A 15,599-nucleotide genomic window follows, 5' to 3' on the forward strand; every position below is an offset into this window, starting at 1 on the left:
CTGTGTGCAATTACAGTGTCAAGTGGACTCGGTATGAATACACCTGTTTCTGGAAAGTGTCACGCTGTGTGAAGTTTGCTAAAGACCATGTTAGGAACTTTTACCTCAGAACAAAGTGCTGTGTTAGTTGGGAACCCAAAATTGCTCACTAGGCATGGGAATGAACTTTCGCCCGCAGATACGATATTATCACAATACCTAGGTACCTATAAAATTAATACTGCGATTCTGTAAATATCCGGATTCTTTATTAAAAAAAAAAAAAATTCCAAGGTGTTACAATTTTAAGACTGTGAACCTTTAAAATATAAGAAGTGTTTAAAAAGTTGTCAAAATATACCTTAGCTTTATTCACCAGCTTAACAACTGACAACAACCTTACATTAGTTTTCTAATAAAAAAAATAAATAAATGCAGCATTTAAACAATACAAACTAACCTAATTAATAAAACTAGAAAAAAGGTATATTTTTAAAGTGCGATGTATAAACCGTAATTATTATTTCTATACAATCTTAGCAAATAATTCACTCCTACCAGGATGCCAATGTTTGAATAGTTCAGAGGGCACCACCTGTAGGGTTATAAAGAAATGGTTGCATTTTATTGCCTCAAATGTCCCCAAAGTCTTGGGCGTGTGTTGCGACGAACTGGCGGGTATGCACTGCTTCTATTGCTGGCACATGCAGCTTCTAACGCGTCTTTTGAGACTAATTAGCGCTCATGATGTTTTAAGACTTGTGTAAGCGTGTGTAATGAGTGGGTTTGAGACATATCCACTTACAGAGTTTGGAGGAACAGGCAGATTGGAGGCTTTTAACAAAGCAGTTATATCCTAGGCTGATCAGGGTGAAAAACAGCCAATTCCAGTCACTGGATGATCAACCTGTACATCTCTACTTTAAATGTAAAAACAATTATTTTTTTTTTTTATTACTGAGTCAATGTTGTGATACTTGACTCAGGACACAAAGGAATGATGATCCATAACTGCATCGATTTCTTTCCCCCTCCATCCCTATTGCTTGCAAACCCAGAGAATGGTGAAACATTGTGGGGGTAGCTTGTGTCGTGGGGAATGCTTTTCAGGGATGATGACAAGATTTATTGATTCAAATATAAGCCAATTGTAAAAGAAAACTGTTGAGTCTGGGATGGACCTTTATCTTGAGACTGGGGTGGATTTTCATTTTGAGTATTCCACCAAATTTCAACCAAAAAAACAAACAACTGTGAGTAGAGAAAATACAAATAAGGTTTATTGAAGACAACAGCAGACAGATGACTATGAACCGGTCGGTCAGACAGACAGACACCCCACGAAGTTCCCACCTCAAAGTTCCCCTCACTTCCTTAATTTCACAAGGGTTTATATACCTGACAAGTGTTTTATCAATCCTCCTAGCTCGACTCAATGTTTATTTAATATTCAATAGATATAGGTTAATTTGTTTTGGCCTAGTGGTGTGGTGACTCCTAATTCCATACTATCCCCCATCACTACTATTAAGTCATGTCTGGGTTGGTTTTATTGGTCCCTTAAAAATTGTATTCGCCTTTTCCTGATAGAGACTTAGGCTTGGTCCTCTTTTCCGAACCCGAATATCGACCATTAATGCTGATCACAAAATTTTCCCATTAGAGAAAGTTTAGAGATTTTTCCAAAATTCATAAGTATCTTATTCTTATTTTCCTATCACCCTCTCATGTCTCAACTGTACTTAGCATACTTAAAGTTATTTAAATCATTTATTTATTTCATTAAATTCATTTATGATCCTTTTTATGATTTTAAGATTATATGTTATATAATGATTTATTATTGGACTTAATTATGGTTAAGATTAAGGATTAATCTTATCAAATATATACTGAACAAAAATTAACGCAACACTTTAGTTTTTGCGCCCATTTTTAATGGGAGGAACTCAAAGATCTGAAACATTTTCTACATAAACAAAATAACCATATCTCTCAAATATTGTTCACAAATCTGTCAAAATCCGTTACGGTGAAGAAATGGAGTCAAGTCGAGACCCCAATGAGGACGACGAGCATGCAGATGAGCTTTCCTGAGACTGTTTCTGACAGTTTGTGCAGAAATTCTTTGGTTATGCAATCCGATTGTTTCAGCAGCTGTCCGAGTGGCTGGTCTCAGACGATCATGGAGGTGAACATGCTGGATGTGGAGGTCCTGGGCTGGTGTGGTTACACGTCGTTTGCGGTTGTGAGGCTGGTTGGATGTACTGCCATTCTCAATTCTCTGAAACACTTTGGAGACAGCTTATGGTAGAGAAATGAACATTCAATTCACGAGCAACAGCTCTGGTGGACATTCTGCTCCCTCAAAACTTGCGACATCTGTGGCATTGTGCTGCGTGATTCAACTGAACTTTTCAAAATGTCCTTTTACAGGTGGCCAGTCTAAGGCACACCTGTGCAATAGTTATGCTGTCTAATCAGCATCTTGATATGGCACACCTGTGAGGTGGGATGGATTATCTCGGCAAAGGAGAAGTGCTCACTATCACAGATTTTGACAGATTTGTGAACAATATTTGAAAGATATGGTTATTTTGTGTATGTAGAAAATGTTTCAGATCTTTGAGTTCATCTCATAAAAAAATGGAACACACTGCAGAGATTATATCTCACACGGGAACATCATATGGCTTCTCCAGGATAATCTGTAGCTGGGGGTACAGGAGTCTGGAGGCACTTTCTCTTGCCGCTATAACCCCAATCAGAAAACGGATGAATGAAAGAGCAGGAAATCTTTCTGTAAATCTTTTAGAAATAAAAGGTTTAGATTTTAATGGTGGCACCGTGGTCAAGGCGCTGGACTACTGATCAGAAGGTTCAGCAACGACCTTAAACAAGACCCTTAACCCCATCTCCTTAATAGCTGCGGTATTATGGTTAGCGCTGGGTACGGAAATTTGATACTTTAATGGCATCGACAGGATTGCTTTGATACTACCGAGTATGGGAAAACAAATTGTCATTCAGAAACCAAAATTCAAATGAGTGCTTATAATGTTATAAAACTTCCCTCAAAATCTTCACCACCAGATTCCTCCGTTTCTGATATTCATAAGGACATGTACGCTATGTACACAGCTGTTTGTTAAATTTTATTTCAATTTACATTACCATAATGTGTGTGTGCTGCCAGTGACTAACACTGATCCTTTGGATGTTGTTTGAGTGTGGCTTCAGCTTACAACCAGAGAAAGCTAGGAAACTCAAATGCTGAACACTATTCAATCAGCCGTTCAGTACAGCAGCTCGGAAAATAAAGCTTCCTGATGTGATTCTCTCTTTTGTGCATTTTTTTATTTACTAACTGACTGTGTTGTGCATGAACCATGAACACACTGAAACAGTGCTGTTCAGTGCACTAGCTCATTTTTCGGTAAGCAGCGGAATAAATGCAATAAAACAAAGTAAAAACGAGCACCGTAAACATGCAGGGCGGTGACTATAAGCAGCAAAGTTTTTGTTCATTAGATTTGCATTATGGCTAATATTCCATGAGCTGAAGAGATAAGTTCCCCCCCTCGCTGTCTTTCGTCAGACCAGTCAGAAATCGTATAACGATCAGAATCTTCCGATGACGCACTGCACCGCTCAGGGTACCTTTTTTTTATGTTGTAAAGCTGCTTTGAGTGGAAAAAAAAAACATGCTGCTGTAACATAAAATGAAAGAGTTAAAACAGAAGAAGGTTAAACCATAAAGAGATTTATATTGATTATGTTGTGAAATGTATTGTTCAGAAACTGCTATCAAAGTCAAAGTATTAAGATTCAAAAAATATTTACATTACTGGCCAGTTGGCCAACTAGTTTAGCTTTCAGCTTACAATCATAAATCGTTAAAAGACTTTAACTATTTATTTTAAAGGCTTCAAAGCTATCATCTAAAACAAGGCTGAATTGCAAATCCCTCTCCAACCTCTGATCAATGGTACTTCTCAGTGTGTGTGTGTGTGTGTGTGATTGTACGCCCTACATTTGTACACTAGTCTTGTCATTAGTCATTAGCATTAACGCAACTGATAGTCTAGTGTAATAAGTGAAAAAATAATAAGAATCTTACAAGATTTACACGACTGCCCACCATCTCATAGTACATGTAGGAATAAAATCTACTTTCACACTGTTACTTAAGTGACACTAACTGTCGGGTTAACAGCTCTGCCAGTCGCAGTTAGTTAGTTCTACCAGTCTCAGAAAGATACGTGTTGGCAGAGAAAATAACTAGTCAAACAAATCCTTATCCATTATAATAAATGGTGTTTGCAGAACTGTTGTATAAATACAATATCACACTCAGGCTGTGATCACATCAGGGCTATGCTGTAACCAGCAACATAACGCTCCCTCTCATCCAATATTACTTAAATATTTAAATTGAACTAAACCCTGATGGATGTCATGAATGTATTGTATGGTGCTCTCGATATTGAACGCAGCCCTGTAGTGCTATGGCACTGGGCAGCGAGACGCAGGGGAGTGTTCATCACTGCATGTCTTTTCAATTATTATTTTTTTTTTTCCATGGGTGATGATTGCCTGGATGAAAACTTGATTGACAACCACTGTGGTCACTGTAACCACTCTCCTAGTTATGCACATTGTCCTTAGTTTTACATGAACAAATTTGCAATATACATGTGAATTTTGTGAAATCACACATGTTTATTGCAACATATAACCAATCTTGATTGCCTGCATGTTTCTCAGGTATGCCATACAACACATGGCATTCTGTACATACAACATATACATATACACAGACATAAATATATTAAGCTCTCAAGACAAAGTATGTTTTTTTATTTCATTTGGGAACTGAACCACACCTTAATCAGTTACTGTTTATTTACTACAGAGAGATTTATTACAAATACACTTCTCACAAAGTCAAAAGACAACTACGAGTGCTGGTGGGCTCAACATTATTTAAAGGGTCCAGGATGTGACTTCCCCCTCAGGCCTGTGTTTTATTTACAAATGCCAGAATGGACAATTAAATGCTACAAAGCAAAACCCAATAACACAATCAAGCTAAACAAGCAAATAAGCAAAATAATTAATTAGGTGTGTTTTTTTTCTCTCCCCATGGAAAAATTTCCTCTGACTGCATCTTTGATTGTTTTTTTAATTCCTAAAGATGATGCACTCAACCCTCAATAATAAATCCACATATTAATCATGAGGTACTTCTGCAGTATGCCAGTCAGCGTAGCATGCGGTCAAAATAAAGTAGGGAGATTATGTTATTATTTACATGATAATATTTACGGTAGGTGTCATGTAAATCTTAGTCCTAATCTTGCTCTGTTTATCATCAGTTATGCTGGATCTTCTGTACTTTGGCTTAATATACCCCTAAAACACACCTCATGGGTGTACCATTCAGTACCATTCAGAGTTTGGACTTTGATAAAAATAAATAAATAAATAATCTATATTGTTTTAGAATGTAAAAACATTGAATTAGATGGTGTGTCCAAACATTTGACTGGTACTCTATACACACACTATATACACAGTCAATATATAGTGTATATATGACTTAAAATAACAAGAGTCAGTTGTTAATTTAAAATGAAGAAACTGACTCTCATAAAGACCTCCCCAGAAAAGCAAGACCAAAACTCACCTCTGCTGCAGAGGAGAAGTTCAATTAGGGTTACCAGCCTCAAAAATCACCAATTTACAGTACCTGAGATTAGAGCCATTATTACAAAGCATAAGTAGCAGAGACTTCTCAAAAGAAACTGCTCAAAGGAGATTATTGCATATTTTGAATGCCTTCAGTGTTATCTTACAATGTACATTCATTCACTGGCGGCCTAGTGGTAGGTGTTTCGCCAAACATGAGCCACTGGATGAGGGTCAGTCCCAACCCGGGTAAAACGGGAGGGTTGCGTCATGAGGGGCATCAGCGTAAAACCTGTGAGAAGCTTGTACGTGCGGACCGGATGATCTGCTGTGGCGACCCCGTGCCGGGAGCAGCTGAAAAACCAACAACATACTTGAAGCTGCTCCAATACCACTTATTCTGTACAGGGTTGAGGGGCAGTTTCAGCACAAGGCGGGGTACACCCTGGCCAGGGTGCCAATCCTCAATTAGCCTAGGGCGTAGTTCAGTGGTTAAGGCGTTGGACTACTGATGGTAAGGTCCCGGGTTTAAACAGGTGCAAGGTGACAGTGATAACCACTAAGCCGCCCTGCTTTACACCTGATTTACAATGTAGAAAGAAATTAAAATCATGACCACGGAATTAGACAGCATGTCCAAACTTTAGATTGGCATTGTATACAACTGAAAACCGTGAGCATTACTGACAGCAGAATGATGGGCAGGAGTGACATTACCATTACATTACAAAATACATTTACAAAACAAACAATGCATTTTTCAGTGTTGAACTCAAACCCTGATTAAGCTCTGATCTAAAGCTCTCACTGCAGTGGTGCAATCAGGGAAGACACAAGAGTGGAAGTACTCTTCATATGATATTCTCACCTTACTGTAATTAAAATGTTATGCCAGATTTCTCTTGATTAATTGCTTTGCATGGATATAATGTACTGAAGGGAATTAGGGGCAGACACTAATCACAACCCCTGAGATTTAGTGCTGGGCTCAGAGTGTTTAGAGCTAATGCTTGTGTTGTGCTAAACCTTACATTGTAAAGCTAGCTAGTGGAGCAGGCTATAGTGCACAGACACACAGTGTTTAGAATCTACAGAACAGGTTTATTCTAAGCTCTGAAACACTTTGCAGTCTTGTGTTGTTCTACACTAACGGCCTGGAAGCTGCACTGTCCTCTCCTATTGGCTGAAACCCCGCAGACTGCACAAGAAGCCCATTGGGTTTTATTTTCTGCAGGAAGAGCGAAACCTCACGCCGAAACAAACATAACATCTTTATCCTCACCTTCTCACGGTAATCCTCCTGCTCCCTCGGAGCAATCTTCACTAATTTGCACAACACATCATGTTCGTTTCTAATGAAGAGCGACACATCTTCACAACTGTTTCTGTAAAGCCATTTTGGACCAGACCATGTGTAACTCTCTGCGGGGGGGGATTAGTGGTCAGGTCCTCGACTTGCACATAAACGCCGATGTCATTTCACATACAGCCATTTTATACCTGCATGAAAAGTGAAAATAGAACAAATTATGAGCGCAATGGCAGATTCAGAGCAGCTATGCTTTAATAGAAATAAAAGGAAATGTCGGGTGTCTACCCCTTTAAAAAAATGGAACGGCTCACGCAACACCGGGTCAGCTCGAGAAATGTAGCCAATCAGAAAAGACGAAAATGAAATTATCCAATCATGTGCTTCGCAACGTGAGGAAACGAACCCGCCCCTTTCCTGAGACACTGGATAACATAAACAAGCGAAGGATGTATTAAGATAAAGTGGTTTAAATATTATATGTGTGATGCAAATTAGAATGGTTTCAAACCTAATTATTTTCATTTCTTGTTTGTAAAAATTATTTATCAGTTAAGTATATATATATATATATATATATATATATATATATATATATATATAGATAGATAGATACAGTATATATATATATATATATATATACACACAGTATATACCGTATATTCTATATTTTATAGTTTAATAATTTTCAAATTGCCCAACCTGTCCTGACATGTTTTAATCATAAAATAATTCCAAATCAAAATTATTACAGATTATTACAGATATTACAATATAACAGAATTATCACGATTATCCTGTATTAATATTACATATAACTCAGAAGCTTAACTGGTATTAGGACAAACAAGGAAAAGGCCCTGACCTTAACCCTAATGTGCTTCTTTACTTTTCATCTAGCACTGAGAAACATCTTTAAAAATTTAGTTTGGACTAAATTTGCCGTTTTATAGGCTCAGTAGTAAGTTTTTGTTGTTGTTGTTGTTGTTGTTGTTATTTGCGCCCTCCAGTTTGTTAACAATATATATATATATATATATATATATATATAACGTTACACTTCATGTCCATGTGACATCACTTTGTGTTTATCATATCTGCATCAGTTTACATTTTCACCTTTTTTACTAAATAAAAATACAGCTTGTTTTTATTGTGTGTGTATGTGAGAAAGAGAGAGAGAGAAAGAGAGATTAGTTTGCATGTCCTTTTTAACTAGTTATTTATTTTGTAGCTTTCCTAGTGTTATGATCTCTCTCTCTCTTTCTCTCTCTCTCTCTCTGGCAGAACACCAGAAGGAGAGCTGTCTCTTCAGTGAGAAGAGCCATTTGGACATACTTGTCTGTGAAATCTGTCTCGTCAGCAGACACAGTCAGAGAAAGAGTGAGTCAGTGTGCAGCGCTGTGGTTCTCAGGTTCAGTAGCTGGACAAGATTATGTGTTTATCAGCTGCTTTTCATCAACCCTCAAAGTTATTATTTTTTTATTCATTTGAACATTTTTCGTTTGGTACACCATGACTGAGATCTGGCGGCACATTTCTCTGAATATGGCAACGCAGCAGTGATGTTAGTTATTATATTTTGACTAGCCTCCATGTCATCCTAAGATCCCCTGAAAATCCATAACCATATTATCAGTATCAGTGACTCGTAAACATGTCAGGTCTAGATGTTACACAATCCCTCCTCCTGGATTACAAAAGTTCTTACTAGCAACCTTCAGACCTTTGGCCACAGACAGTATATTCCATAACCTTAGAAATAGAAAGTAAAAGAAAAAAAAATCCCGGGTAATTTGATGTAAATTCCAAAAGATTTAACATGAGTTTAGGAATATATGTACAGCACCTCTATGCTTTAGTGGACAATGTGGAAACCCCTGTAATCGTCCTGTCATCACTAATAGATAGACAGTTAACTAGCTGCAAATAAACTCGCTCACTTTTATAAGAGGTACTTCAACTTTACATCCTAGTTTATATACACATATGATTTATTTTCGAGGATTAAAGATTGTAGTACTTTTTTAATTTAGAAGTAATCAGTAATCAAATAGTATAATAATGATAATAATAATAATAATAAAATTATAATAATAATTCATCTTTGCTTTAAACTTTGATTAGTTAAACTTTGTCATAAATCATAGTTCATGGTCATGGGCTGTATCTTTTCCCGGTGACACTTCACAAATTAAAATCAAATCAAAATCTCAAACAGTTTGAAAAGCTTATTTGATAGACACACAATACAGACCTGCATGTCAACTTTCTGGCATCCGCTTCCTCTGTGCCATTAACCTGTTCCACCTCCAGTTTCTCTCCCCCTCAGGAGGTGGCGCAGGTTGCGGTGCCCCTGTGGATGTGGTGAAAAGTGCAGTAAAAATGATTTTATCCATTTAACATGTTTCCCTTCATTCCTCAAATCTCCCACCACACACCAGGAGTTATGGGGTGAGAGGTTGGACCTGTAGACAGTTATAGCTTTCATGCACTGCTGACCCTTAATCCTCTCTGATGAGTGTGTGTGTGTGTGTGTGTGTGTGTGTGTGCCCAGCTGCATGTATTTCTTACAGCTCTTACAGATTAATAATGACCTCTCACCCATCAAAGACAATGTTGTAAACGTTATTTTTACTGATTGAATATCATTTTACTCAAACCTATAACCCTGGATACAGAATAAGCGTGCCGTACATTTTTACATACAGGAAATTAGTGTATGAACGCATGCTCATGTTGCCTTGCGATAGACGTCCCAAATTCACTTCTCCTGCTCTGTGTTCCCAGGACAAGCTCCAGTTCCACAGCGACCCTGACAAGGACAAAGCACTTACTGACCATGAAGGATGAAAACATACGTATCCAGCTCTTCTTTTCAGTGCTTCCAGTCTCTCTGTACTTTAACACACCCGATTCAGCTTACAAAGATCTTGATAATAAAGCCTTGTACAAAATATTTTACAGAGTCTGAGTCACAGGGTGCAGCAATGACCCTCGGGACACAGCAACATTTTTCTAGGGATCTTACAGTTTGATTAAAGTTCAATTTAGAATACCAGAATTTGATTATTTGATTTAATGTATGACCTAGGTTTCCATTCAAAACATAATCCATAATGGGATTGGTGTATTTCCACATGTGTGTTTTGAACCATAATTTGAAAATCTTTGATGTCATTGTCATTGTTTTTATTTTAAAAATATATATAAAAAGATATCCAGTCCTAATCTGTAAAAGACACATTATGTTTTGCGTATTACTTTTTTGTGAAAGCACGAGATTTTATGAAAAAGAAAAGTGACACATCTTTTAAAATAAAGAATATCTTTAATAATATTTAATAATTTCTTAGAGTTTGCTAATAATTCAAGTCTTTAATAATATCTAGGTGTTAAAACACAGGCATATTTTAAATTTCACTCAATTAAATGTGATAAATTGTAAATTATTGTTTATAATAATCAGTAAATCATTTTAGAAAAATCAGGAACTGCAGGTAAAAATATAAATATAAATTCTAATAAAAATCAACCACTAACATGGGAGGCCAATGACTTAAAACTTTCTTTCTTTCTCCCTTTCGCTCTCTCTCTTCCACGCCTAAGATGTGCTAGGGTTCCTCCAAAAACAGTGTTGATATGCAGAATTATAGAACTATGTGCGTCTGTATGTGCGCATTTCTTCCAGGTAGTCACGCCAGCGATCGAGCAGTAGAAAACTCTCAAGCTTCCAACATATACAGAATAAATTTTCGCTGGGGTTGTGAGGTGATGTTTGACGGAAAAGTTGGAATGGATCTTTGCTGAGCTGCTTGACACTGTTAGCTCACCCGTCCTCTTTTATGTGGTCCAACAAAACCTCTCTCAACTCTTTTCTGCCTACGCATTTATGTGCACACACATTTGAACTGAATTGCAGGATTCATCGACCGCTCCATTCATTCAGCACACTATCATTCTCTCAGTTGAAGCTAAACACTGTCATATGCTTTCATCCTCTACATTCTCATATGATTATCTGAACTAAATAAGGGTTTAGATCTTAAAGGGTCAGTTGGGAACTGATAGTGCCCTCTGTGTCAAGGTAGGAGAATTGCAATTAAAACAGCCTTCTACTATATAATTATGAGGTATGGATTGCCTTTTAAGGAAAAAGGGGTGGAGATGTGCAACTCCATTCTGAACAAGGATGAAACTTATTTTCCAATCAGTTTAAAATAAAGAAACTAATTATATGCATTACATCTACACCTTTAAAATTATTTTATATTATACTTATAGGTCTAGAAATCCTTTTACTGCCTCGACCAAAAAAAAAGTCAACATTTTGATTGAAATAAGCAACGCATAAGAGCTTTTAATCGGGTACTAATACTGTAGTCATGAAAAAGATGTTAAGAGAGGGTCATCAAGTATTGACCTCAAAGAAAACAACTAGAAAGATTGCAGAAATGACTGGAGTTGGGTGAAGGACTGAACCTGGAGGGATAGTGCTGAATTGTCAACTTGACCAGGCCACCAATCCATCACAGGGTACACATACATCCATACACTCATTTGCATGCTAACAGCAATTTAGGAACAAAACTTAGCCTAATCTGCATGTCTTTGGACTGTAGGTGGAAACCCACCAAGCATTGCAAACTTCACGCACACTAAGGAGGGAATCGAACCTGTCTGGGAATTGAACCCAGACCCTGGTGGTGCAAGTCAACAGTGCTAACCACTAAGCCACCATGCCTCCCAAATATTAAGCTCTGGATGGAAATTAATTTTGTGGTGTTTTCGATATTGTGTCACAGAGAAAGCATGCTCTAATCAAAGCACAAGGTGGTCGAGTGAAATATTGGTGTGTGCAACTTTTGTTTTGGTCAAGCAGTGTACTGTATATCAAAGAATGTGTACTTTTTTCTGAAACATTCACTTTATTATGTGTATGTCCTTCTCAAATTAGGCCATTGGACAAATGGTTTAGTAACAAGGTAACATAAATATGATTGCATAAAGTTGGCATAGATTCTGCACATTGCTGGAACTGTACTAAAGGAATAAAAAAAATTCAAAGATATTTCATCAGTTGGTGTTTTAATAGTGAACACATCAGCATAAAATCCTAAAAGTTTAAGTGAGTTGAGTGAAGGTAATTGTGAAGGCCATATAATATGATTTATATCATTTTCCTCCCTGTTAAACCCATTGAATGAGGTTGGGGTCATCCTGGAAGCAACCGCTCCTAAAGCATAGACATTTTTAATCATCAGATGAAGGTTAAGATAACTTTCTATTCATTTGCAATTTCTCTTCTCTCCAAACCTGTCACCTTGTTGTCACTATGTCCTTTTCACACAAGCGATAAAGGAATTGAATTGAAATGGTTGTGTTACAGATGTTGCAGTACCGTGCTTCAGTTGGCCTGATGTTCAACGACTCTGGGAGCAGCTGGACCCTGTTGGGCGTCAGAACCAAAGCTCTGTTCAAGGACAATCTGCAGAATGGGAAGTGAGCTCATTACACATTTGCTCTTGGAAGGGGCAGCAGTGTGCAACTGACATCATGATCTCGCCTTCAAAACATTCCATTGTTGGGCCTGTGAGGGCTGCAAGGCGCTGGAATAGTTTCAGCATTATAACATTCATAAGTTGACTTTCTGCTGCTGGACGTTCAGAATAAAACACAAGAGTGCATGAAGGGCTTATTTGGATTTTCATTTTTAAAAATGTGACCATATTTTTGGCCATTAAAGGTAAGCTGGTGTAACTGTAATTATATGCGATAAACAATTCCTTTTGTTTTACTGCCAAAGGTTCTCTGGCTAAAAGTTCATTCTGCTCCTTTGTTCGCATATGGAGATACATCTGCACAATCCAGTTTACTTGACTTGAAGACAAAGCTAAAACAGAAAACCTAAAAATGTTCTGTTCTTCTTTAAAATTTTCATAGCTTTTTTATATATATATATATATATATATATGTATATATATATATATATATGGGTGTGTGTGTGATTGTATGTATGTGTGTGTGCCCTGCGATGAATTGGCACCCTGCCTCGTGGCCTAAGTCTCCTGGGATAGGCTCCAGGTTCCCATGACCCTGAATACAGGATAAAGCATTATAGAAGATGAGTGAGTGAGTAAGTGATATATATATAAACGACTCGTACGAAGTGAAAGAAACTCCTGTGTGATCTTGATAAAATTGTATGCAATTCATTTTTTGGCTAAACTATTCCTCTAAGAGAAATATAAACTTACTGGACGCATTATTTCTGTTCTTGTATCTACACCCATTTTAACTTCCTATTTGCGTGAATGAAGTAACAAGGGACCACAGCTGAACAGATATTATTTGGGTGGTGGACGGTTCTCAGATTCTGTCTCTAACACGGCTCTGTGTTAATACCTCATTAGAAGGGTATAAGGTGTATCAGTGTTACAGAGGATTTTAAACTGTGTCCATGTGTCTTGTAGATGTAAAGATAGAATCTTTTTTTCTTTTTCTCTTTCACAGCTTGTGTTTGTCCTCCAGCACTTTATTAGTGTCAGTTTCTGATATCAGCACCACTCCTAGTTGGATAGAATATATGAGGCTAAAGGTGGCTGAGAATAGGATGATGTGAGAGGAAATTCCTTTCAAAAGAATAATTAGCCAAGCATTTTAGCATTAAAAGCAGTTTATAAACTTGCAAACAAGGTTACAGCAGAGCAATCTTAGTTCATTAGGACCAAACCGTAAACATTCCTTAACGTCAAATGAACCTGCCGAACTGACCTAAAATATAGCGAATATTTGACATTTTTTAAATGACTGTTAAAGCAGTAATTTATATTGGTTTTATTTTATTTATTGTTTTTACAAAATGCATTGTCAAACCTCTTAGTTAAGGAATTTTCCTTACCTTTTTCAGAACCTCATACTTTAGTTGCACTTGAGACAGAACCCTTAGTGCTTAGTTGAATTTCTTTGTGTGTACAGCACTTGGTCCCTTGGGGGTCAGTTTGCACTGATTGTCATTGTTAAGGGAAGTGTGTGTGGACCTACAAGCTATGGTAGGTTTAACCTACATTTACGTGTATAAGGATTTATTTCCTGGTGTTCGGTCATGACACACACAATTCTTTTTTAACTTTACAACACACAACACTAATGACACACCATACAACAATACTGTGCTCTAAGGTTCTTTAAGCTCCTTGTTAGGATTCTGTTCCTCAAACCCTTCACATGTCCAGCGGCACACCACATCTATTATATAGTGCGAGTGATAGGGGACGAGTATTTTACATCATATCTGAAAGCATGGTGTGGAATAATCCGGTATACTCCTACAGAGCCCCACTGTTTAGCTTTTTGCTGCAGTGTACGAATAATACACCGTGCCATTTCGGATAAGTGACACTTTCTAATGGGACTAGTTTCTTAACTTTATGTTTTAATTACATTTTTATTTTATTGTTCTGCTTCGTATCATTTATTAAAGCTTCTACACCTGTATCCAGCCTCCTGAGTTTGTTATACTCTTACAGTCTTCCAAAATGCACCTTTAAACGAATTCTGCTCCTTTGCTCCATAATTGCGTAATGGTTTTCCTCAGGCCCCATGTTGGGAAGATTCCCCTGAGCCACTTTAGGCACTCTGTTCTCTTACTCTATTTTTTTCCTCCTCTCATCCATCATGGCTGATTTCCCTGTTCTGGTCTCTCTCTTTCTCTCATCAGGTCTAATGTTTAGCTTAGTTTCTCTCCTACCTGTCTCTTACTTTTATTTTCCCCTTCCTCATATAGTCTTTACCCTTTCCATAAAACTCCCATAGCCTTATATTCATATATTATTTATTTAGTTGATTATTTATCGTCATAAATTATTTTCCCCATCATGGAAATCTATGTTCATGTTTAAAATCATTTAATTGCCGTTATCTTTTGTCCTTTGCTGCCTGTGATTCTTTACTTCCCTCTCTCTTTCTTGATCACTCTTTCACAGTCAGTGCCTTACGTCTGCTTTGGCTTGGCATTGGCTCTTTCTCCGTCTTCCTCATGTGCTCCTTTTCATTTGCAGCTCTCTTTTTATTTTTCATCCCTTTATCCTTCCCCCTCTTCCTTCCTTTCTTCCTCTCTTAAACCGTTACTCTCTCTCTCCCTCTCTCTTTCTCTCTCTCTCTCGTTCTCCCCCTCTACCCTTCCCCCCATGCAGCTGGTGCCCTGGGCTCTTGGTCCAGATGGTGAGGAGGGGAGGCAGGGGTTTGTTCTCCTCAGCGCCCCACAGCAGGTCCTCTGTTCTGGGTAGCGGTGCGCCGGCTTCCCTGCCTTGGCTGGAGACCCCCTCCCACCACCACCACCACCACCACAACTACTGCCAGCATTAATCTCCTAAACGATCCCGCCAGAAGCAGGATCAATACTCATTTACAGAGACACAGCCTGATCCCTTAATGTAGAGCACGGAGGATGGCTTTCTGCCTTCACCCCCCTCATCCTCTCCAAGCCCCTGTCTGCCTCCGCCCATGCATTAGAGACACACAGAAGGTAAAAAGGGGAAGAAAAAAATGGTAATGACAGAAATAAAAACAGAAGGACAAGGAGAAAATGACAGTCAGAAATAGAGATCTGGTATTCCTG

The 15,599-nt window shown here is 37.9% G+C and overlaps 1 protein-coding gene across 1 annotated transcript in view; it reads right to left on the bottom strand.

Moving 5' to 3' along the window:
• znf438 (zinc finger protein 438) overlaps positions 1-7,063 on the bottom strand; it is a 50,685-nt gene extending 43,622 nt beyond the window's left edge. The window contains exon 1 of the mRNA XM_053511872.1: positions 6,953-7,063. The gene's annotated coding sequence lies outside the window, so the exon portion shown is untranslated. The remainder of the gene's footprint in view (positions 1-6,952) is intronic.
• Between the last annotated feature and the right edge of the window lie 8,536 nt (positions 7,064-15,599).

This window comes from Clarias gariepinus, chromosome 14 (genome assembly GCF_024256425.1).
Source record: "Clarias gariepinus isolate MV-2021 ecotype Netherlands chromosome 14, CGAR_prim_01v2, whole genome shotgun sequence".
NCBI classification, from domain to species: Eukaryota; Metazoa; Chordata; class Actinopteri; order Siluriformes; family Clariidae; genus Clarias; species Clarias gariepinus.